The sequence below is a fragment of the Pogoniulus pusillus genome, chromosome W, assembly GCF_015220805.1.
Source record: "Pogoniulus pusillus isolate bPogPus1 chromosome W, bPogPus1.pri, whole genome shotgun sequence".
Lineage (NCBI taxonomy): Eukaryota > Metazoa > Chordata > Aves > Piciformes > Lybiidae > Pogoniulus > Pogoniulus pusillus.
In genome coordinates, this window is record NC_087308.1 from 1,854,263 (window position 1) to 1,877,478 (window position 23,216).

Here is a 23,216-nt window from a genome sequence, read left to right on the forward strand (position 1 = left end):
TGCAAGACTGGGCATGTAGTGAAGGGGTGAAATGGGTGTTTCATACCCCATATTACCCCCGGGCAAATGGCATTGTCGAGAGGGCAAATGGCCTGAATAAAAAGATATGCAAATGTGTCTAAAGGTGTCTGGGACTTGCGTTTGGCCCAAGCAGTCTTCACAGTCAATAACTGTTGGGGAAGCTATGGAAGCCCCAAGATTAAGGCCTTCCGCCCAGCTGAGCCAGTAGTGGACAGTGACTTTGTGCCAGGGGGAATTAAGGATAAATCCTTGCCCCAGATGCAAGTGGGCCAACCTGTGCCCGTCAGATTACCCTCTATAGGGGTAGTGCCAATGACACTGGGTAAACCCAGAGGCTTATATGCCTGGGAAACACTAGATGCAAATGGAAAAGGCCACCGGATCAGTGCACGGTGGATCATCCCAAATTATTAATTGTCAAGCCTGGCCTTTATAGGCCAAGGCAGGTTTTGTTTCCCTACAGGTTAAGGTCCAAGCCGAGGACCAGTTCCTGACCAGCACCTGGGAAAGGGAGAACCAGCTACACAAGAGATGGAGGCATATCACCGGGGTGGCCAGTGGATGATGGCATCAGGACCCAAAGACTGTGACCTCCAGCCATGGACTCAGAGCATCTAAGGCTCTGCCATGAACTTTGTTGCTCTACCAGGAACTGAGCAATTTTGAAATTGACTGTGTAGCTTTATGTAATACTGTTTGGGCTATTGTTAAGCATTGTTAAATATTGTTGGGGCGAGTAATGTGTTGCTATATATTGTTAATGTTGGAAAGGCTAAGCTATACACATATTAATAGGTCACTACATTGCAAGGGGTATCACACAGTATCACAGTATCACCAAGGTTGGAAGAGACCTCACAGAACATCAAGTCCAACCCTTAACCACAGTGCCCAAGGCTAGACCATGGCACCAAGTGCCACATCCAACCTTGCCTTGAACTGCCCCAGGGACGACGACTCCACCACCTCCCCAGGCAGCCCATTCCAGTGCCCAATGACTCTCTCAGTGAAGAACTTTCTCCTCACCTCGAGACGAAATTTCCCCTGGCGCAGCCTGAGGCTGTGTCCTCTTGTTCTGGAGCTGGCCACCTGAGAGAAGAGAGCAACCTCCTCCTGGCCACAACCACCCTTCAGGTAGTTGTAGACAGCAATAAGGTCACCCCTGAGCCTCCTCTTCTCCAGGCTAAACAACCCCAGCTCTCTAAGCCTCTCCTCGTAGGGCTTGTGCTCGAGGCCTCTCACCAGCCTCGTCGCCCTTCTCTGGACACGCTCAAGCATCTCAGTGTCCTTCCTAAACTGGGGGGCCCAGAACTGAACGCAGTACTCGAGGTGTGGTCTGACCAGTGCAGAGTACAGGGGCAGAATAACCTCCCTGCTCCTGCTGACCACACCATTCCTGATGCAGGCCAGGATGCCACTGGCTCTCTTGGCCACCTGGGCACACTGTTCGCTCATGTTCAGGCGGGTATCAATCAGTACCCCCAGATCCCTCTCTGTCTGGCTGCTCTCCAGCCACTCCAACCCCAGCCTGTATCTCTGCATGGGGTTGTTGTGGCCAAAGTGCAGCACCCTGCACTTGGAGCTATTGAACCCCATCCCATTGGCCTCTGCCCATCTGTCCAGGCGGTCAAGGTCCCGCTGCAGAGCCCTTCTGCCTTCCAACTCAGTCACATCTGCCCCCAGCTTAGTGTCATCTGCAAACTTGCTGATGACTGACTCGATGCCCTCATCCAGATCATCAATGAAGATGTTAAAGAGGATGGGGCCCAGCACAGATCCCTGAGGGACACCACTAGTGACTGGCCGCCAGCTGGATGTGGCGCCATTCACCACCACTCTCTGGGTCCGGCCCTCCAGCCAGTTCCTAACCCAGCACAGAGTGTTACCATCCAAGCCGCGGGCTGACAGCTTAGCCAGCAGTTTGCTGTGGGGGACAGTGTCAAAGGCCTTGCTGAAGTCCAGATAGACCACATCCACAGGCCTCCCCACATCCACCAAGCGGGTCACCTGATCATAGAAGGAGATCAGGTTAGAAAGGCAGGATCTGCCCTTCCTAAACCCATGCTGGCTGGACCTGAGATCTTTGCCATCCCTCAGGTGTGCAGTTATTGGCCCCAAGAGAACCTGCTCCATCAGTTTCCCTGGCACTGAGGTCAGGCTGATGGGTCTGTAGTTCCCAGGTTCCTCCATCCGACCCTTTTTGTGGATGGGGACCACGTTGGCCATTTTCCAGTCTCCTGGGACCTCTCCGGTGAGCCAGGACTGCTGGAAAATGATGCAGAGTGGCTTGGCCAGCTCAGCTGCCAGGTCTCTCAGCACCCTGGGATGGATCCCATCTGGTCCCATGGACTTGTGGGTGTCCAGATGGCTCAGCAGGTCCTGAACTAATTCCTCATGAATTTCCAGGGGAACACTCTGCTCCCCGACCCCATCCCCCAGTTTAAGAGGCCATTTGCCTCCTCCTCCTCTCTCCTTACTGTTGAAAACTGAGGCGAAGAAGGCATTCAGGACCTCTGCCTTTGCTTCATCATCAGTTATAGTGTTCCCCTCCTGGTCCAGTAAGGAGTGGAGGCTCTTCTTGCCCTTCCTTTTAGCATTGATAAATTTATAAAAGTGTTTTTTGTTAACTTTCACGGAAGTGGCCAGCCTAAGTTCTAGCTGAGCCTTAGCCTCTCTAATTTTTCTCCTACATAGTCTGGCTACCTCCTTAAACACATCATGAGAAGCCTTCCCCTCCTTCCAGAGGCGATACACCCTCTTTTTCTCCCCCACTTCCTTCAGGAGCTCTTTGCTCATCCAGGCTGGTCGCCTCCCCCTGCGGCTCATCTTTCGGCACGTGGGAACTGCCAGTTCCTGTGCCTTCAAGAGCTCCTGTTTAAAGTAAGTCCAACCATCCTGGACCCCTTTGTTCTCAAGAACTGCTGCCCAGGGGACATTGGAAATAAGTTCCTTGAGCAAATTGAAGTTTGCCCTCCTAAAGTCCAAGGTGTAGGTTTTGTTGAAGTGCCTCCCTACCTCCCTGTATATTGAAAACTCCACTAACTCGTGATCGCTACACCCCAGGCAGCCTCCCACTATCATGTCTCCTACCAGCCCTTCTCTGTTGGAGAGCAGCAGGTCAAGCTGAGCTTGACCCCTAGTAGGCTCGTTTAACAGTTGGGTCATGAAGCTGTCCTCCATGCACTCCAGAAATCTCCTGAACTGCCTCCTCTCTGCTGAATTAAGTTCCCAGCAGATATCTGGCAGGTTAAAGTCACCCACAAGGACAAGATCTGAAGATCTTGAGACAGCCTCCAACTGTTTGTAAAATATCTCATCTGTTCCCTCATCCTGGTTGGGTGGTCTGTAACAGACTCCAACCAGGATGTCAGATTTATTAGTCCTACCTCTGATTTTAATCCACAAGGTCTCTACCCCTTCATCCCTCACTTCAAGCTCAATGGCATGGAGTGACTCCCTAATATACAGGGCCACCCCTCCTCCTCTTCTCCCTTGCCTATCTCTCCTGAAAAGGTTATATCCCTCCAGTATAACAGCCCAGTCATGCCTGTCGTCCCACCAAGTTTCTGAAATGGCAACTACATCGTAGTCCCCCTGGTGGACCAGGACTTCCAATTCCTCCTGTTTGTTACCCAAGCTGCGTGCATTGGTGTAGATACACTTCAGCTGGGCTCTCGATTCAATTGTCCTTAGTTTCCTTCCCACTCTCTCCTTCTCAGAGAGAGTAATTTCCTCACCCACCCCCTTCAGACCTAGTTTAAAGCCCGCCTAATGAACCCTGCCAACTCCATTGCCAGGACTCTCCTGCCCTTCCTAGATAACTGCACCCCATCACAAGCCAGCAGGTCCGGCGCAGTAAAAGTTCCCCCATGGTCAAAGAACCCAAAACGCCGCCGCTCGCACCATCCCTTCAGCCATTTGTTGATATCGTAGGTTCTGCTATTCCTCTCTGTGAACTCCCTTGCCACAGAGGGAACTGAGCAGAACACCACCTGCCTACCACTCTCCATTTTCCAGACAAAGATGCTCATTACCACCAGGGTGGGATTGTCCTGGAGTCCTGTATACCCCTAAATTCCTCTCCTGACGTGGCTTGAATGGGAAAGCCGCCTGGTTCCCCCCCCTCGCCTGCCCTGCAGGCGTGAAGGGGGTGAGCAAAGGGGTCCTGCCTGCACGAGGAGTGCCCCATGCAGTGCCCGTGCTGGAATCGAGCTGGGATTGGCTGTGCGCTTTTGCGCCTAAGGAAGTGGTAACTTTGCTCTTTGTCTAGAGAGGGTATAAATATTGGGGGCTTCCCACCTTTCGGGGTTCCCGCCTTGGAGTTCATCCCACCTGAACCTTTGTGCTTGCCTGAGAGTTCTCCCTCCCCCCTCTCGCCCCGCCTGGATACAGAAAGAGCTTCAAAGACTGCTTCACCTATTGACGGCCTGATCGCGAGTTATTTTGGCTCAACTTTAATTAATAGCATTTTCTTACTAATAGCTAAAGCCTTTTCCAACTTCTGACTTCCAAAATAGTCAGATTATCGATGGCATCCCTGTAGATATTCTCAAGCAACTGAATCTGGTAATTAAACTAAATCAATCTTTGAATATATAGTTTTGGGGGCGGGTTTTGGGAAAATAAAATAACTCTATTTTTGTATAAAAATTCCTGCCTTGGCCACATTAATTCCTGCCTCCACAACAGCCCAATACCTGGTACTTTTTATTAGCCCCCCACCCCCTTGCCTGGTGATTGGTTTTGGCTTTTGTGACAGGGAATCAAAGATATGCATAGAGCTTTTCAATTTCCCACCCCCCAGATGGAGATGGATTTGTCACAGTGACAGCTATTCCTCAATACTGTAAGGAGTAATTTTCTCCCTTTCCAAGCACCAATGGAACACCTTGTCTACAAATGTGATCAGTGTCATCTTCTTCAGTAGCCATGAAGGCAGTCACCTTATCACATGTTCAGGCAACTCTGTATCAAGTAGTTGCTGAATAGAATCTTCTTTTGGTGGATTAAACCATTTGGAGTAATTCCAGAACTCTTTTTAAAGTCACAGGAGCAGCTGGGATCTTGAGTGTGGATCCTTCTGGTGTGAAGCCTTTTCTTGTCCCTCTGAGAATGCTGGCTTCCAGATTCAGAAGTGGCTGGGGACACATTTCTGTGATGCACTTCCCTTTTGCTACGCAATGCTGCCTCTTGCATGCTCTCAGGTGAGACTGTAGCATGAGCAGCTTTCTGCTGTTTAAAGTTTGCATCTTTTTCCCAGGATTTCCCTTTTGGATTCCATCGGGATGCTTCGCGATTTTTACCTGCCCGCGGATGGGGTTTGCGGCACGGTGAAGCTTTGTTACTGGACGGGGTCACAGCGAGACTTGCAGGCGGGCTGCATTGATACGCTGGATCACGGTGAGATTTCTTGCGCGCTGTGCCTTTAAGGCCATGCTTTGCCAATTCGTTGCTTTCATGCTGCTCAGCAGGGCTCGGCAGACAGGTTGAATTGGTCGAATCCGTGCGAGCAATTGCAGTACGCATGTGAAGGTTGGCAGTACAAATCTCTCTTTGCTTCGGAGAGCGAAGTCTTTTCTCTACGTGTTGCTTTTAACTTTGCGGTTTGGCTTTGCTTTTATAATGCGCAGCTTGGAGGAGACAGTGTCTCTGGCAGTAGCTGCAGGAGGTTGGGGGATGTCCCTGCCCTGGCTGTTAGCTGAATTGAAGCTATCCTTGGCTGAATAGGACTGTCCTGGAGTCCTGTATACCCCTAAATTCCTCTCCCTCTGTGGCTTGAATGGGAGAAGAAAAGCCGCCTGTTTCTCCCCCCCAGCCTTGCCCTGCAGGCATGAAGGGGGTGAACAGGGACCCTTCCAGCACCGTGCAGTGCCCGTGCTGGAATCGGGCTGGGATTGGCTGTGCCCTTTCACGCCTAAGGAAGTGGTAACTCTGCTCTTTGTCTAGAGAGGGTATAAATATTGGGGTTCCCGCCTTGGAGTTCATTCCTGCCTGCCTGAGAGTTCCCCCCCCCCCCCTCGCCTGGCCTGGATACAGAAAGAGCTTCAAAGGACTGCTACAGCCATTAAGGTTCATTGTGAAAGCCTAACAACTCTTAACGACCCTCCTACAGCTGCTGAAAGGGAAGGAGAGGGACAGGCCGCATGACGAAGTCAGCCTGATCCGGATCGTGAGTTATTTTGGCTCAGCTTTATTATTAAGTGGGAAACGCTATAATTTAATAGCTAAAGCCTTTTCCAACTTCTGACTTCCAAAATAGTCAGATTATCGATGGCATCCTGTAGATATTCTCAAGCAACTGAATCTGGTAATTAAAACCAAATTAATCTTTGTATAGTTTTGGGGGGGGGGGGGGGGTTGGGAAAATAAAATAACTCTATTTTTGTATAAAAATACCTGACTCGGCCACATTAATTCCCTGCCTCCGCAACAAGGATGCTGATAGCTTTTCCCTTGAAGGCAGAGCCACATCTTTCATATTTAATAATGTGTGAGCATTATTAAATCCCCCCACTCTCCGGTGGTGGAGAAATAGAGTCTGCCTTTGCATCTCGCAAAATACGCAGTGAAACTAAATAAAAAAGACTCTGATTTTGAACTTTTAGGTTTTCAAGTTTTCTTTCCAGGCTCAGAACTTTTGCATCCGCATTTTTCAGCTCCCTTACTGTTTGCACTAGACAGATAGCCAGGATTAAAGTGTGATTTTCCTCAGCATTTGCTGCTAGTTTTTCAAAGAAGATTTTGGGCTGGCAGCAATGTTTAGCTGCCCACTCCAGCCCAAAGCCTGTGATTTTATATCCCAAATTATGCAGTGTTTCAATAATAGTGCATCCTGCCGACTATGCCAAATTGTGAAAGATTATGCAAAATTAATAATCTATATTAATTTTGATATCCAGGCAATGATTGTTAATAACTATGAAAACCATTTATTGACATTAAAACTCTGCACTTTGCCAGGCCTCACCATATTAGGTAAAGACAAGGCTTTCGCTCTCCCCTCCCAAGGTTCCTTCCCCAGCACAGAAGGACTGGGGGGGGGGGGGGGGGCAGGGGAACATGTCTGGGCATGGATAAGCCCATGTTTGCCCCATCAAGCCTACCACCACAGCCTCCCGTTTCTCTTTGCTTATCACAGTAGTAAACTATTCCTGAGTGCAATCAACTTTTCCTGGCAGAAATTTATTTTTCTTGACAGAACATCAAGTGCAAGAGCCTACTGATGAAGCCTTCTTACTCCAACTTGAGAAGACATCATGATCACAGGCTCTCATCTTTCTAGGGGATTTTAACCACCCCAACACCTTCTGGAAAAGTGGTATGGCAAGCTGTAGGCAATCCAGGAGGCTCCTGGAGCACCTAGATTACAACTTCTTAAAAAATTAGCAGCCCTACCCAAGGGTATACATTATTGGACTTGTTGGTCACAAATGCAAGATAAGTCATCAGGAATGTCAAAGGCAGCCTGAGCTTCAGTGATCACGTGCTAGTGCAGTTCACTGTCCTAAGGGGTATGAAATCAACAAGCAGCATAGTCAGGATGTTAAATTTTAGAAAAGCAAACTTCCAGCTCTTCAAGAAGTTAGTAAATAGGACCTTGTGGGAAATGGCCCTCACAGACATGGGAGCAGAACGGAGCTGACAGATCTTTAAGGATGCTTTCCACAGAGTGCAATAGATCTCAATCCCCAGGTGTAAGAAATTGGGCAAGGAAGGAAAGAGACCCACTACAGCTAAGTAGAGACCTGCTGGTCAAACCAAAGGGCAATCCTGAGAAGATTATAGGGGTGTTGCCTGGTTGTGTAGCAATGAGGTCAGGAAAGTCAAGGTGCAGCTGAAACTGAACTTGGCAAGGAATATAAAGAAAAACAAAAAAGGCTTCTACAAGTATGTAAACCAAAGAAGAAAGGTTAAAGGAAACATACCCTCTGACAAGCAACAGTGGTGAGCTGGCAATGCATGTGCACAGCCCAAACAGCCAACCACGTCCTGGGTTGCATCAAGAGAAGCGTGGCCATCAGGTCAATAGAGGTGATCCTCTCCCTTTACTCTGCTCTCATGAGACCCCACCTGGAATACTGTGTACAGTTGCAGAGCCCCCAACACAAGAAGGACATGGAACTGTTGGAGTGAGTCCAGAGGAGGGCCACAAAGATGATCAGAGCACCTCTATGAGGGCAGGCTACAAGAGTTTGGGCTCTTCAGCCTGGAGGAGAGAAGGCTTTGAGGAGACCTTATACTGGCCTTCCAGTATCTGAAAGGGACCTACAAGAAGGCTGGGGAGGGACTATTTACAAGGTGTCATGGAGAGTAGCAGAAGCCCTTAGCAGGCCTCCCTGTTGTGAAAGTTATAGTGTCTCACATTAATGCCAAGAGCATCGCAAAACCAAAACAATCCTTCAGTCCCATGAGAAAGTCTCTCCCTAGTCGAGATAAAAGGTAAACAATAGCCACTGTTTTGGTTAGGGGGGAACGGCAGTTCTCATGCCCGCTCGACACCTGGTGTGGGCCAAACTTGGGGTGGTCTTAGAAATTGTTTTGGTAAAAATTCTCCAATTGTATGGATTGATAACTTTGTGCCAATCTGTAAGAATAACGTAAAATAGCCTGGACTGGTGGGTTACACCTCTTTTGAACATTATAAAAATGGTGTGCCAGCCTGGATCGGGGTACCTGCTCGCTCACTCGCTAGCCTGCCTGCCTCGCTCCTGCCCCGGTGACCTCTTGCTGCCTGCTTCGTTCCTGATCAGCCCTGCCTGACGAGGGACCCGCAGAGGCCCGAAGTCCGTGTAGGCCTGATCCTGACAAAGGGACACCGCCCAAAACTTTGAACTTTGCTGAATTGAACTACGGAACAGTGAGTAAATCAAAGAAAAGACTCTTCTACCTAAAGACTGAGTAACTTTAAAGACTCAAAAGAAGTCTAAGGAAATCACAGACTCTCTTTTATCTGCTATTTTCTGAAATGTTATTCTACAACCTCAGATCAAAAGAATTCACGTGGGGAATTTAGTTTGGGAGGGGGATCTCCGTGTTTGAGCAATAAATCACTTGAACTATACAAGTGAGCCTTCACGTATTTTCCCCACAACCTCACAAACTACCTTCCATGACACAAGGTCTTTGTGCTAGTTTGAAGCTAGCTAGAATGTTTTGGTGAGAAGTAGATTACAGGCTGTAAAAGGAAAACAATGGTGATGTCTACTTCCCTCAGAGTCTCGCTAAGAAGAAATGAAAACATTAGATGACACTCTTGCCATTTTTTTTTCCTCTCACTCTCGCTTGGGCTGCTGGCTGAGCAACATCTTACTCCCTAAGATCACCTTCCATTTGGAATAACCCACCTTTGCTTCTTAACCTCTTGGCCAAACCTCTATTCTTCCTTAGGACTGGGGTAAGGTTGAGAGGGGGAGGGTGGAAGGGCAGTTGGGAGCCCCTCCTGGGGACTCAGGTTTCTGGGAGGGGAGTTGTGTTTCTGTATTACCTTTTACCTTGTATATTTCTGTATATAACTGTATATATTGTAAATATCTGCTTGTATATTGAGCTAAGCTGTAAATATAAGCTTCATTCAAATTTCCATAGCTGGCTGAGTCTAGTCCGGGTGATTTCCAAAGTGTGTGGGGCCAGGTAACACCAAAACCACCACAACATCCTACTCATTAAGTTGGAGAGATGCAGATTTGATGGGTGGACTGTTCAGTGAATAAGGAATTGTCTGGATGGCCACATCCAGAGGGTAGTGCTCAGTGGCTGGAGAGTGGTGTCCCTCAGGGGTCTGTACTGGGTGTGACAGTTTGGGTGTTACCCTGTGCTAGTTAGAAGCAAGCTAGAATGTTTTGGTAAAAGAACTTGATAACAGGCAGTGGAATGAAAACATGGTGTCTCCTTCTCTCACAGTCACGCTGAGAACTCTGGGAAGAAGAAAAAAACTTTCTCCATTTTGTCTTTCTCTTCTGCCTTTGCCTTTAGACCTAGTCACATCTCATTAACCTTGCTCCCTAACCTCTTGGCCGCACCTCTCTTCTTCCTGAGAACTGGGGTAAGGTTGAGAGGGCCGGGGGAAGGTGTTGGGGTGGTTTGAGAGCCCCTCCTGGGGACTCAGGTTTCTGGGAGGGGAGTTGTGCTTCTGTATTGTTTATCCTTTGTATATTTCTGTATATAATTGTATATAACTGTATATATTGTAAATAGCTGCTTGTAAATTCTGCTAGCTGTAAATAAATTGCTTCATCTATATTCCCAGAGGCCGTCTGAGTTAGCTGGGGCAAATTCAAAAGTGTAGGGCGGGCGGGTAAGAGCCCAAACCATCACATACCCACACCCCCACACTTTGGAAATCACCCAGACTAGACTCAGTGGCTCTGGAAATTGAATGAAGCTTTATATTTACAGCTTAGCACATTATATAAACATATATTTACAATATATACAGAAATGTACAAGTTAAAAAGTAATACAGAAACACAACACCCCTCCCAGAAACCAGAGTCCCCAGGAGGGGCTCTCAACCACCCTTCCACCTTCTTACCAGCCCTCTATCTTACCCAAGATCTTACCTTATGTTTAAGGTAGTATGGAGGGTCAGCCAAGGGGGTTAGGAAGCAGGTGGATTTAGTCACAAAGATGGCAGATTAGGTTAGAGAGAGGTGCAGCCCAAAGCCCAGACAGACTGCGTTATCTACGCTTGTGTTCTTCTTCTTATACATCTCATCAAGCCTACATTGGAGCAGATACCTACACTGTAGGCCATGGAAGACCCCAAGGTGGAGTAGGCTTCTGGCAGGAATCACAACCATGGAAGAGAAGGCTTTCTGCCAGAAAGTGCAGCCTGTGGGAGCAGTCTGTTCCTGAAGAACTGTACCCCATGGAAAGGGATGGAAAAGGCTCATACTGGAACAGGTCTGGAAGGACTGTATTCTGTGAGAAGAACCCCATGCTGGAGCAGGGGAACAGTGTGAGGAAAAAAAAAAAAAAAAAAAAAGAGCAGCAGAGATTCACAGACTGCATTGGGTTGGAAAGGACCCTCAAAGGTTATCTTGTCCAACCTCCCTGCAGTGAGTAGGGACACCTCCAAACATATCATGCTGCCTGCAGCCACATTGAGTATGATCTTGTACATTTCCAGTAACGGAGCACCACATCCCTGGACAGCTTGTTCCAGTATTTTACCACTCTCATTGTAAAGAACTTCCTTCTTCTGTTCAACCTAAATTTACCCTGCTCCAGTTTAAAATCATTGCCCCTCTTATCACTACAAGCCCTTCTTAACAGTCACTCCCCAGCCTTCTTGTAGGTTCTCTTCAGATATTGAAATGTAGTTATAAGGTCTCCCTGGAGCCATGTCTTCTCCAAGCTGAACAGCTCTAATTCTTTCAGCTTGTCTTCATAGGACAGGTGCTCCAGTCTTCTGATCATCTCAATGTCCCTCCTCTGGACCTGCTCCAGTAGGTCCAAGTCTTTCTTGTGATGGGGGCCCTAGAGCTGGACACAGTACTCCAGATGAGAACTCACCAGAGCAGAGTAGAGGGTCAAAATCACCTCTCATGGGAGGAGGTAGAAGAGTCAAGAGTGAAGGTAATCCTAGGAAGAAGAGTGGGAGGGGTGTGGTGGCCCCCCCTTGCTCTCCCTCTGAACAAGAATTGTTTACATTCTCCTTATCTTTACTCAAGGATAGCCGCCTCTTTCTCTGGTTCCTTGAAGTCATCACACCCAAATTTCTCTTACATCATGCCAAAATTAACATGAAAATCAAAATTACAAGACCTAAGTTCACATGCGACAGAAATACCACAGTCTCATGTGAATAAAATTCAGAGCAAGGGTTAGGTACCTGGGTCTTAGGCAAGATCACTCTCATTAAAGCTGTAGACAAAGCAGAAGAAGAAACATTTCCTGTAATGTTACTGGTAAATGTTCCTGTAATGTTACTGATAGTAACGTTAAACCAAATATGCCAAGGATATAGTCTCCCCAGTTCCAAAAAATGGAGGCAACCTTTGATTTCATCTTCTTCAAAATTAAACAAAAAGTAACCAATTTGTGCCTTAACCCAATTACACACCAGAAAGCAGATAATAGGCCACACAATAGCCCCCACTAAGTAAAATAGCTTCATTCACTTCATTCTGATTCCCAGAGTTAATTAACAATCACTCAAAATTAATTTGCCCCATGGAGTGCCAAAATAAAAAATGTGGTGGTTTGGGTATTACCCATCCCCCCCACACACTTTTGAAATCACCCAGACTAGATTCAGCCAGCTCTGGAAATTGAATGAAGCTTATATTTACAGCTTAGCAGTATATACAAGCAGATATTTACAATATATACAGAAATATACAAGGTAAAAGGTAATACAGAAACACAACACCCCTCCCAGAAACCCGAGTCCCCAGGAGAGGCACAACACCCCTCCCTTCCACCTTCTCCCACTCCCCTGCCTTACCCCAGACATTGCCTTGTGCCCCAAGGAAGAACGGAGGATCGGCCACGGGGGGTAGGAATCAAGTGTATTAGAGAGATGGAGGGTGAGGTTAGAGAGAAAAATGCAGCCCAGAGCCCAGACAGAGAGCAACTCCCTTATCTATCTTTGGATTCTTGCTCTTATACCTCTCAGCAAGCCTATGAGTGAAGTAGACATCACCATTGTTTCCTTTTCACAGCCTATAATCTAATCCTTCTCACCAAAACATTCTAGCTAGCTTCAAACTAGCACATGGGGGAAAGGTGTTTTTTGTTTTGTGTCTCACTAGCCTATTCTGATATTAATTGGCAAGAAGTTAATCTTTCCCGAGTTGAGTCTATTTTGCCTGCGATGGCAATTGAGCTCCCTGTACTTATCCCAAACAATGAATTTCTAATCTTATTTTCTTTCTCTCTCCTGCTGAGCAGTGAAAATATGGCTTGGTGGACACCTGGCAGCCAGACAGGGTTAACCCACCAGTTATATACCTCATTCAACAAAGAAAGCATTCACACTTACTGCTTCCAAAACAACTTTTCCCCTTAAGTGCAGGATCTCTGAGGAATAGGACAGCACACACAGCAGCAAGCACCTGCATTTGGGAACAATATGTTCTAGGATTGCTGAGCAAGTGGCAAGGTTATATTTTTCTGTCCCCCACACCCGGAAAAAAAAAAAGTTTTAAAAAACATATGTGAAAGAAAAATATGTGAAAGTCAGAGATGAATCAGCCAGCATGATGCTGAAGCAAGAAGAGGTAGTATAATTATTGTCTAGTGGCCAGTATGAGGCTTAACCTACAACAGTTTTGGATTTATACTGAAAACAGTTTTGACTTGTGAACAATGATTTGGTCTTAAGCACAGCACACATTCCCCAACACACACACACAAATGCTTCCCACCATACTATGCTATTCACAAAGCAAACACACCGTCAATTTCACCCAATAATGGTAGTTACTGCTGCTAAAATAAGTGGGCTTACATATTGTCATTTTTAGTGTCATCACAAGGTTAAAACATAAAATGGTTAACAGAAACCCAAACATATGAGGATATCATTAATTTCCTTTAAACAAACTCAACCTTTTTTCATCTGGGCAAACAAGTTCTATTACTTGTAGAATAACTAGCATTCTAGTTTTCTAGGCATTTGTGCATTTACATCATAACACCAACATTCACCCTTAATGCCTCCAGTTCTCACCCAAATCTTCTCAACACTTTCCCCAACTGACTCCACATTGCCTAACTACAAGCTGAGCAAGAGGCTAACCAGAACAGGAAAGTTTTGAGTTTGCCATACTGTCTCAGACACTTATTTAGGCCCCTTCTCTACTTTCATGCAGCCATCAATTTATGTTTATCATTATCTTTAAGAACACAAGAATTCAATTTCTTTACCCCTCTGCAAAGCATAGCACAAATCATTCACACATACGAGAAATGACAGGTTGACTATGAATAGATGGGGAAGGGGTGTTTGGGGGAGTTTTTTTTAATTGTTCCCAGTTGTTTTTCTTTTTTTTAAACTATGCCCTTCTAAAAGAAACAAACTGCTCATAGCAAATTGACTTTTTTTTTCCAACTGGCCTTTACCTAAAGACAACATTTGAGAATCACATTTGTGGCTATAAAGAATAGTTTCCATGCAAATATTTTTAATATATTCCTTAAGTAGCTTCCCGGAGAGTCCAATATTTTGGTCTAATATTACTTTAGTCCAGAAGAATTGTTATGCATATATTTCATAATCAGAATAAATGTTGCGTTTAAATAGCATCTGACTTTTTTTAACCTTCTCATCCACAACTTTAATTCCAAGAAACATAGGTAGATGATTATGTAGGACTCCTGCAAAATACCAAAGTAAAATGCTTCTAAAAGGACATTCTAGAGCACCCATAGGTAATCGAACAGAATTTTTAGATCTCAGTTTCTCAGTCGCCTAGATTTCACATCCAGATGTGAGAAAAAAAAAAACAACTAAATTATTTTAGACTATGCATACAGTTATGGAATATACAACATTTCCCAAACCGAAAATACATGAGCTAACAAACAGCATCCATGTATTATACAGCCATAATATTAAAGTATTATTTCCTTTTTCATAGGATATTCTGAAGCAAAATCAATTACTTTTGAAATGAGAGACCGACTGCACCGTTATTCCGTAGCACCACAACTCACTGACAAATTCAGCATTTGTAGAAAACAAACAGAACGTGGTAGTAGAAGACTACACCGTTCAACAAACATTGGGGGGGGAGGGGGGCAATAAAAACCACAAACATTCCTTTTTTAATCTACCAGTACTACTTCAATTCCTACTTGTCACAGGACTTGAAAACCCAAACCATATACTGCATCAAAAAAACCCATCTGTATAACTGAAGTAATTTAACAAGGAATACGACCGCTCCATTCTGACTAGAGACGGATTCCCTCCCGCTCCCAACAGCGGAGGTTCAATCAGTGCAAATCCATTAATAGAGGTCGAGGAAGCTCTCCGAACGCGACTCAGCTCTTATGCAAATTCCATCTCTTCACAAACGTTCCTTATTACCCTGCTGAGCTACACACCTAAGCCAACCTACAGCAATGCGAGGTCTCCTTACAAACCTGAGGACAAGACTCTTAGCAGCAGAATATAGGAGCACGCTGACCAGGCACTCGGAAAGAAAAAAGCGTTACCACTCCTCCAGAAGCCAGGAAATTTAACAGAATAGGAAAGGGAGGGATGAAAACAGAAGGGAAAGGTGGAAGAAGTTTGTGGGGTTTTTTTTAAAGGAAAAGATACCTTTTTCCTTGAGCAAAAGCTATTCTTTAAGCAAACAAAAAGAAAAACAAACAAACAAAAAAACCCGGAAGAGAGTTTAAGGAGAAAGACAAATAACAAAACCAACAACGATATCTTAGTATCTACTTGAAATACCATCGAACCCGCCGAGACAATAACGTGCATTTTCTGCATCACAAAGAGTACAAACGCAGCCTGCCTGCCCCCACCCAACCCGTTATCGTGTCGTATCCGTTCCCCCCAGCAACGGAGAATGTCAGACTGACCTGTTAACAAATGGCAGCAACGGCAACAGAAGAGAAGCAACGCTGTGTCCGGCCGCTAAGGAGGAGGAGCAGGAATCTTCAGGAGGTGGATTCCCGTCCTCTCTTCCTTCCAAGCTCTCTTTTCCTTTTTTCCTTAACCTCCCCAAAAAGAAGAGAAAGAAAAAATGAAGGGGGGGGGGGGGGGGGGGGGGGGGAAGGGAGAGAAAATACACAACCTCTCCTCCACCCCACCCCCAATATTCCGACTCAGACTTTAAAACAAAGAGACGGAAATAGCCGAGTACGGATCGAATGAAGCCGAGCGAGCACGTCATGCATACAACGCATGCGTACTGTGTATTGTCCCAGGTTGAGGCTATAGGGTTACAAATTAAAAAAAAAAAGCCCTGGGACTAGAAGATTGTTATTCAATCCCATAATTCTGCCACCTCTTTATAGACTGACAACAAAGTCAGTTCATTCTCCTTTCCTCCTGCCCTGAGTGTGTGGCAGGAGCCAATTTATCGGGAACATGTAAGCAGTAGGCCTCTTGGATGGCGGAGGCGTTTGGGGGGGGGGGGATGGATTTGAGCTCTGGGGAATGTAGATTTAGTTTTTTGGGAATGGGGGAAACTTCAAGGGGGTTTGCCATGGTAATTGCTTTGTAATGTCTATTGCTGTTTTCTCTCTCTAAATAGAATTCTGTATTTTCTCTCCAATTTGATTTGAGAGTTTAATCTCTGTCGGCTCTCTTTAAAAACCCACGACAGATTTTTGGTGGCCCGTACGGGGAACGAGATGGCTGGTTGTGCATGGACTGAATTGGATAAAAACACAGAAATAGAGCTTAGGGGAAATGGTGCCTCTTAGTGAGGCTGGTATGGAGAGTTGGAAGGCTTGGAGAAGTGAGCCGCTCCCTTCCTGGGTGGCGGAGGGGGGAGAAGGAAGCGGCGAGAAGCGAGTTTCAGAGGTGGTTAATGATGATATGGGATCCCCCGCCCCCGAAAGCGGCCACGGCTCGAGCTGACCCACAGCAGGGTGCCGAGCGGCCCTGCACGGGGCGAGCTGGAGGGGTGGGGGAGAGCGGAGCAGGCAAACCCGTGTAAGTTTTCCCCTCTTGATGGGAATCCACGGCCGGTGGAAATGCGGGCAGTGGAAACGCAGGCGGCTCCGGCCGTGCCGGTGGCCTCCCCTGGACCCGTAGATCCAGGCAGCGTTTCGAAGATGGCGCCACGCGGAAGCAGCGCTGCCCTCTGTGGCGGGCTGATCGCCCTGGTGGCCACCCTCTTGTTGAGCGCGGCCGCTCCCTATTCAGGGGATGAGCTGGTGACTTCGGAAGAAACGGCCGTGCTTTGGTACCCTTCCAGTCACAGCACAGGCAGCGTGTACGGGCAGGCTGAGGCTATAGACGGCGAGCCTGCATTTGGAGTGTGTCCTGCTGGGGAAGATGCGGAGAGCGGCGGGTGGGGGTCCCCTTCCCCCGCTGCGACTCAGCTTTGTGATAAATATATAGAATCATATGTTTGATCCGATCAATTCGTGGCAAGAGGTCACAGACAAGGAGGAAGGGGGGGGGGTTTGAATGTAACTGCATTCCTGCTTGCACCACCATCTCAATAAGCTTAAAGATAAGAGTAATTAGATTGACAAAGGAGGGAGGCATGTGGAAGAGATAGTCTTTTGCATATTTAAATGGAAATGCATTCCTCCTGGTGCCACCTTTCCTGTATGAGCAAATAGAAGAACCAGGACTTTGAAGTTCATGAGGAAGACACTTAAGCAAGACCCTTTACTTCATCAAACATTACCAGAGGGACCACCGGATAAAAGGAGGCCTGTGTGGAAGAGACATCTCACATTCCTAAGAACTGATAAAGAAAACCCAACCTTTTCTTAGAACTTAGTAAATATGTAATAGAATAGGGTATAAAAAGAGAAAGCAGAAGGCAAAGGGTGTGCGTTGGGGTAGATCAGAGTCTCTCCTCGCACCCAGGCCTGTACATTGCTTGATTCCTGCAACTTTATTAAAGCCTTAACTTGCATGAACACCAGTTTGTGCCTGTTAATTATGACAAATTGGGGGCTCGTCCGGGATATCACCAGACTCTGGGGGTTCACCTAGGGAGGGGCGCCCCACCTTTTTTGGTGGCTCCCTGGGGAGACCCATACGGGGCTGGTGATATCCTGAACTCTGCCGGAATCAACCAATACATTTTTTTGAGCTCCCTGATGAGGCTGCAGCCGCTTTTATAGACCCTTAATTCTGTGCGCACAGACCCGAGCGAAGACGACAGAGTCGTGAGTATTGCGGAAACCGTTCGGTTGGGTGGGATTCGACTGCCTGGTGTGAAAGAGTGTGTTTGAGACGGAGTCTGACTCCGAAGCGAGTGTGGAGGTCCGATAAGCCGCGGTTCCAAACTCCCGCGAGGGATTTGGCCGGTAAAGGATTCAAAGCGATTCCTATAGGATTCGTGGGTGGGTTAAAGGAGGGTCATTTAGCCCCCTGCAAGACACTCTTTAGGCAGTCATGAAAGATGGGTCAAGTTGAGGACCCAAGACCCTAACAGAGGGAGCAAAACAAAATTACCAGATTAATGATTAAATATTGGAATGATAGGGGCCCCAGAAAAGCAAAACCAAAACTGAAATTAGTCTATTACTGTATGAGAATATGGCCAAAGGAGCCAGTACGGCCACATGTTCAGTGGTCTATGTTTGAGTGTTTAGAGGACTGGGTTTGTCAAGCCCTGGTAGATTGTGTGAGAAACAGGAAAACGTTTAGCCCGGAGGAGGGTAAATATGCTGAGCTCTGGGAACTATAAGCAGAAAGAAAAGTTACAGAGCTGTATGCTCGGAAGACGAGGGAGGAACGGGAGTCCTTAGGCTGGAACTCACTGCCCGTTCCAGCCTCTCCCTTGCTGCTGCCGCCGCTCCAGCCCCACCCCGGCCCCGCCGCTGCCGCTTGTCTCTCTCTCTCGTCGAGTTCCTTTTTTTCCCGGCGGCTCCAGTGCCAGTGCCGTCTAATGTTACAAGGGAGAATGTTGGGGCTGGCCTGTACCCACTAAGGGTTCAGGGGGCGGAACGTTATTGGATGATCCCTGAGGGGTGGCTGAGAGACTAGGTGGAAAGGCTGAAAAAGAGTTTAATAGATCTCAATCCAGTGGCAAAACGGCCGGAGAGGGATCAGAGGAATTCCTTAGAGAAGCCCAGAAGTTATCTGTCCACAGGGGCGCAGAAAAATAGAGAGCAAGAGCTAAAGATCCTTGTAACAGCAGTGAGGGAGGGTTGGACAGTACAAACTACAACTAAAGAATTAAAAAGGATGGGGCCCAAGGGACCTCTGGAAAATCAGAATTCAAGAGAAAGAACCTCCTGTGTGTCATTGTTGCAATAAGAAGGGACATATCCAGCAATATCGCTGCAAAAGGACACAGGATGAGAAATTATTCAAGGAAGACTAGGGGAGTCAGGGGCTGTATCTTTTGGAGACCTCACCATCTACTGAGCCCTTGATAAAATTATTAATAGGTTCCATAAGGAGGAAGAGGAGTTTTTTTGTGGACACAGGAGCTAAAGGAGAACCATTTAAAGTACCTGTTTTAAAGGAAGTAGAAATGGAAGCAGAAGATAAAATTTGTCTAAATGATTTGTTATTATTACTGGAGGCAGAGCATAACCTACAAAGGAACTATCTCCCTCCAGAATTTCAGTGGGACAGGGATTAACCTTCTGGGTTTGTTCACTAAAGAAGGGATCAAAGGATCCCTTTACATTTTAATGAGAAGATCCATAGATAGGGAGAAGAAAACAGTTAAGGTGGACGGCATTACCCCAGGGATTTACAGAATTCCCCAACTTATTTGGTCAAACATTGGAGAAGGTATTAGAACAGCTGGTGTTTCCAGAAGAGATAAAATTGTTACAGTATAGCAGGAAAAACTGAAGAAGCACTCCGGGAAGCCACCGTACAGACTCTATTTTTTTTTTTTTTTTTTTTTGAGCAAAAGGACATAAGGTGTCCAAAACAGAAGTTACAATTCGTGGAATAAGAAGTAAAGTATTTAGTGCATTGGTTGAGCAAAGGGGAAAGAAACAAGACCCTGAAAGAACATCTGGGATCTTGGGGTTTAAGACTCCAGAAAATAAGAAGGAGTCAGGCAGTTATTGGGACTCCTTGGATATTGTAGACAATGGGTAGAAGGATATTGCAAAAGGGTAAAATACTTATTAGTTATAGTAGGTCACCTAACCTAATGGGTGGAAGCTTACCCAGTGAGCAGAGCAACTGCACATATGGTGGTAAAGGTATTATTGGAAAATACAATACCAAGATATGGGGAAGTGGAACATATTGATTCAGATCAAGGGACACATTTTACCTCAAAATTAATTAGAAAAAACAAAACTGAGAAATTTCTTTGTTGTAAAATGTGTCCTCATGGGGAAAAGTATTACTGTCCTCTTCAAGAAGCTAGATCTTGGTGGGATCTCCCTGGAGGAATTTATTGTGTGTTTCCTAGAGAACAGTGTTTGTGGGGGAGCTTTCCTTGAGCGGTTTTTGTAGGGAAGATTTTGAGGTATAAGGTCTTTTGTGTTGTTGTGACCTCCCCGTGAAGCTTTTACGTTAAAGGCAATGGCCACGGCGGAGAGGTTTTTGTGTCTGTTGGAGGCTCATGGAGCTCGCCCGTCTGTGGAAGGGCTGGGCTGGGCCCGTGAGAACTGAGTAACTGTCAGAGTGTGGCGGATCGGATTGTGGCCCTGCAGAAGGAGGCACGGCCAAGTCGGGAAAGGGCAAAGCCTTCATCTGTGCAGTTTTGGGTGCGTGTTTCGCCGCTTCGAGAGATGAAAAGCAAAGCCAAAACGAACGAGAGAATAAAATAATTTCCTCCTTGCAGGATCTGGTAGATTCCCTGCAAGGGCATATTGTAACTTTAAAGGACGAAGTGGCAGATCTTAAGGACAGATTAAAAACAGAGCAGAAGTGGCAAAATTGTTTTTTTTGAAGAAGGAAGAACGGCAGGCAGAGCCTGCCTCCACATACCCTCAGGCAGAGCTGGCAGCAGCAGAGGAAGCTGCGGCTCACATGCGTCCTCTCATTAAAACCGAGATGCTGTATGAGGATGAGGATGGCACCCCTGCCATCACAACGAGAGAGATACCCTTTTCTTCCACTGAGCTGGCCAAACAGCGTAAAGAGTTTACACGTTCTGCTGGGGAGTCTGAGGTGGAATATGTATGGCGTGTTTCTAAAACTGGAGGTGATCAAATTAGGTTGACAGAGGCTGAAGCTACAGGCTATTGGGGTGCTAATGTGTTCCTAACTACGGGAAATAGGAGTGGTCCCTGGAGCCTTACTCAGCGAGCAACTTTCTGGGCTGGGGGGCTTTGATTCAAAAGAGAGAGGAGAGCCTCTAGTTCTGAGGGGAGGCATGCATCAGATAATGGAAAATGTGCAGAAGCAGCTTGTTTGCAAATGGTCTGTGATCGAGAACTGAAACATTATTTTGAATCACCCCTTTCTCTCGTGGTGGACCCAAAGCGAATGACTCCTTTGGTCGGGGGCTTCCTGACTCCCTTAAGATGAAAGGCATTCAGCTCCAAAAGGAGATAGATGACACCCCACTTACCTCCCGAATACAAGCTGCTCTGAGGGAGAACTTAACACCCGGGAGGAGGCAGCCTGATTGCAAGCAAGGGACGTGGGAGGAGGTGGCCAGAGAGCTATTAGGTTATGCCAGGCAGTATGGGGTGCCTGAGGAAGTTCATAAGCCTGAGCCTAGAGGCTTGAGGCAGGTGAAAATTAATCGCCCACCTCCGAGTCCAGACCCCCGGAGCCAGATGCTTCGAATCCCCAGGCGACACTGGGGGAAGGGAGCATCTGAATATTAGACAGTATTGGTGGTGGGTAGGCCGAAAGAAAGGTATCCCAAAAGAAGTGATTGACGGGTTGTTCACATGGCAGTTAGAAATGGTTGTGAAGCACTGGCCTGAGCCCACCCTCGATAAGAGGACAGGTGTGCCTCATAGGAACTGAGGCTTCACCCCTCTGTGGTGAGTGGGGGGGGTGAAGCATAGAGATCTGTGAGCTCACCAGTCAATTCTGAAATTGTACCGGGTTTGGGAGGTGGATTCGGGTTTGTGCTTAGCTTGGCTTAAGCTGAAACGATCAAAGGCACTTACAGGCCCATTCAAAGTAATTAAGCAACTCTGTTAAGAGCTTCACCTAGGGAAACTCAGGGAGTCTCTCGTTGGATGGGGGGTGTCCTGCACGGATACTTTACTGATAAAGACTTGGAAAGAACAAACTTGGTTAACTCTGTGGGAAGGCTCTTTTCTTGTGCTGCTCACCACAGGAACGGCGCTCAGAACAGCAGAGAAAAGACGGACACAGCCTCACGAGTAAAAGCACCTGTGCAGGAGGGACAAGTGACTTCGGACCCAGGAGAAACCAAGTGACACTAAGGCTAAGCACTGCTGGAATTTCTAAATACTTATCACTCCTGGGGGGGGGCACTAGTTGAGACTTCATAACCAATACTCAAACTGACCGAAGGTGTTGAAATTGTTGCAAACAGGAGGGATTGTGTAGTGGGGAAGAGGTTTTTTGTTGTTGTTGTTGTTGTTTTGCCTGTTAGTTAGTTGTTTGTTTTGTTTGTGTGTTTTAATTTAACTTGTGACACATATTTCAAGGAAAGCAAAAAGGGCAGTGAGAGGCACCCAAGGAAACAAAAAGAGGGCAAGACCGGAGTGGGAACCAGTACTGCGGCTGAAGAAGGTCTGCCGAGGGCTGCAACCCCTCTGGGCTGTGACCGCCGAGTGACATGGCCCTGACCGGACCTCTGCTGTGCATATTTGGGTTAAGCCTCCTGTCCTGGAACAAGCCCAGAATTGCAGTGACTGCATTGCTGCGACTTGGAGGGCCAAAACTGTGTCTCAAACACTGGTGTACCATACAATATATGAGTGCAAAGGGTGAAAGTTAGATCCCTGTTATAAAAACGAGGGGTAATGAGACATTAAAAATCACTTGTTATGATCCAAAGGAAGGAGCTCCTATCCTTGGTGGGTAGAAGTAAGTGCAAATGATGAGAAAGGAAAGTTGTTAGGAAGAAGCCAAATGGCTACTGACCACAGCCAACCCCTTTGGGTCACTTTTGCTGCTTGCCAGGCTATTGACAACAACGGTGCTTCAAATTGTGGGAATATGGGGTGGAGATGTTATTATAGTGTGCAAGAAAAATACATTTGCCCAGAGGATCCTGGCCAGTGCTGCCAGTATCGTAGAGAAAATCACAACATTTGGTATTTCATTCATTTTATCATGAAATAGAATCAGGAGTTAAGCATGAAATTCCAACAGTTGCTAAAAATATTTGTGTAAATTTGTCTGAGAATATTGCAAAATCATTTGAATGTAACCAATTGTTATGTCTGTGGAGGTACCAATCAAGGAGATCGATGGCCCTGGAAATCAATGGAAGCAAACATCCTGGAAAGTGGAGAGAGGTAACAGAAAGCACCAGGGGGTCCTACAAACCAATATAATTGGAAGAAGGTGCTGGCAGAGACTGGGTAATGGTCAATTTATAGGGAATTTGGAATGTGAAGGGGGTTACATGGTAAAATGGTAGCAAAATCATAAATGGGTGGCCAGCCCTGGGTGGATATTATTGGATTGG

The 23,216-nt window shown here is 46.6% G+C and overlaps 1 protein-coding gene and 1 long non-coding RNA gene across 3 annotated transcripts in view; one reads left to right on the forward strand and one right to left on the reverse strand.

Moving 5' to 3' along the window:
* The window catches only part of LOC135192868 (polycomb group RING finger protein 3-like), a 669,299-nt gene that overhangs the window by 636,699 nt on the left and 9,384 nt on the right, over window positions 1–23,216 (reverse strand). For both annotated transcript variants that reach the window (XM_064176244.1, XM_064176243.1), the window contains exon 2: window positions 15,559–15,696. The gene's annotated coding sequence lies outside the window, so the exon portion shown is untranslated. The remainder of the gene's footprint in view (window positions 1–15,558; window positions 15,697–23,216) is intronic.
* LOC135192869 (uncharacterized) lies at window positions 6,035–15,683 on the forward strand. Its single transcript, XR_010309059.1, has 3 exons — window positions 6,035–6,190; window positions 7,220–8,878; window positions 14,607–15,683. It is a non-coding gene; the product is annotated as an uncharacterized LOC135192869 (long non-coding RNA).